This window comes from Scomber scombrus, chromosome 13 (genome assembly GCF_963691925.1).
Source record: "Scomber scombrus chromosome 13, fScoSco1.1, whole genome shotgun sequence".
Lineage (NCBI taxonomy): Eukaryota > Metazoa > Chordata > Actinopteri > Scombriformes > Scombridae > Scomber > Scomber scombrus.
In genome coordinates, this window is record NC_084982.1 from 12,347,268 (window position 1) to 12,349,701 (window position 2,434).

Here is a 2,434-nt window from a genome sequence, read left to right on the forward strand (position 1 = left end):
CCCTTTTCGCCCGAGCTTTCCAGTGGTCCTACTCCATTGCATCCCAGTCAAGATTTCCTGTCGTTGCCCCCCCCCTCCCCGCTGCAGCGTGATGGTTTAGCCCGAATTCTAAGTAGCAATTCTAGGTCAGGTCTGTGTGCCAGTGAGGATGTTACTGTCGGACAGCGGAGAGACACCACTGTCCACCTCCATGTAACACGATAAACACTGTAAACATATAAACACACACAGGAGGAGGACAACAACACATAAACTGTGGGGTTTTTTAATTGTTTTGCGGAGTTGTACTCTCGCCTTTGTGGTGACATCGAACTCCACCAATTGAAAGCACGTACTCGTTGGGTATCAAACTTGTGCAAGTTTTTTTGTACACAATCACCAACATCTGTACCAGCATTTTTTAAAGCAATACTGGCGTTTAGAGCTCTAACTATTAATCGATCATACCATTTTGATAGTAGATTGTTTGTTAAAGGTATTTATTAATCAAAATTGCCAAACATCTGTATTTCCAGCTGTTCTGGGAACCTTTGTCTTCATTCTATGGGACAGTGAACAAAAAATAAGGCCTGGACTGTTCGTCAAGATTTGAAGATGTCACCTTTGACTATTGGAATTTGTGATGAGCATGTTCCTGTGTCTTCTGACATCATCAGATGAGTATCGATTGGGAAATAATTATTAAATTATTAATGATAAAAAAATAATCGTTAGTAAAAGCTCCAATGGTTTTGGTCAATGCTGATACATAACTAACACTCTTTCATAAAACTGGGCAATTACAAGGGACAGATATTCTTTTTAGAAATGGTTAAAAATCAAAGCAGCAGATGCTCTGATATTTTTTTGGCCCACAGTATGACTCAAGTTCCAACAACCCTAAATCCTACATTTCCCCTAATGCAACCAATAGCAACTTTTCATTAAATCTTCCCGGCGTCGCAAATTTCCATTTCTTTTAAAACTTTACACCTTCAGTTTATGGACCATGCTTTCTCTTGGAAGTCTGGAATCTCCAAGTTCAAGTTGAGATAATTGTGTCAAACTTGACAAAATCCTTCAAAGGACGTAATACAACTGGTAACACTACTGTAGAGGCTGAGTAGTAGTCTTCATGACTAACCTTTACTGTATGTATCAAACTGATGGCGATCCCCTTTAACATGAACTCAAACGTCAGTTTAAGAGCTTTATTGTCAACGGTTTACTTCATTAGTCACAACATTGTTGTGTTCATAGCCCCAGAATCATCATATCTTTACAGTTGTGAGTGTAATAATGCAAACTCCAATCATCAAGAGAAATTAATAAAACAAAAGAGGGGTTATGCATTATAATGAGGGGTATTTCTAATAATTTGTCCATGCCATTTTGCATCAATAAGAGGTGATCATCATTCATGATTCATAGTTCAGCCATTTAATATTACAAGGAGAAAACTGAATAAAAAGACATTTACTCAAGAAAAATCCTTGTTTATCAATACATCACCCTTCATTCCCTTTAGTTGAGCTGAGGTTATTCAGTGCAATGTAGTTTTAATATAGTGTTCATGATGAGCAAAGTAGCAAATGACAGTGAAAAATAGACCAATGCCTCTTGATAAATAAAATAATTTCTGCCACAGCGTGCACATACACACTTATCAGAGAGTGACTATCACAACCCTCAGAGGAAGAGTGAAACATTAAGGACATGCAACGCCAGAGTGGTCCTTCTCAATATTTAATCAAGATACATTTCAAAACTAACCCAAATGTATAATCATAACATCGGGGAATTGAATAAATCGCTGTTTAAGTGCACACGTTATTAGCAGTCCTGACTGTGCATGTGTGTGTGTTTGTGTGTTAGTGTACTCTCTTTATGAGCACTGATTTAGATTCTCAAAATTGAAGATGTTTTTGCAAATTGGGGACATTCAAGAGGCAGTTTGATGGCTGGGGCTTGGTTTTATGTGTGCACAACGGTTAAAAGGTTCAAGGACAGAAGCATGAATGTATTATATCTTTTGAGCTTTTATAAGAGTTGCATCACTAGATTTGAGTAAGAAACTGGGTGTCCTCACAATGTTGATGGTGCTAAAACACCAAGAAAAGGGCTCTTATTACAGCAGTTTTGGAAAAGGAACACACAAAAGATAGTGATATGATATCACTATCTTTTGTGTGTTCCAAAAGTTTAGTAATACTTCTGTCATTTAGGGCTACAACCAAAGATAATTCTTATTTTCAATGAATCTGTCAATTATTTTCTTGATTAACCATCTATATCAGAAAATAGTACAATTTTGAGGTGGGAATGAATATCTGTAACATTTTTTTTGGCAACACATCCAAGAGTTTTTGACATATTTTATTCTGAACCACAAATGTGATCCTCACGGGGGCGTTAGAAGAAAATTCTGGGGATTACCAAAGTAAATAGGATTCAT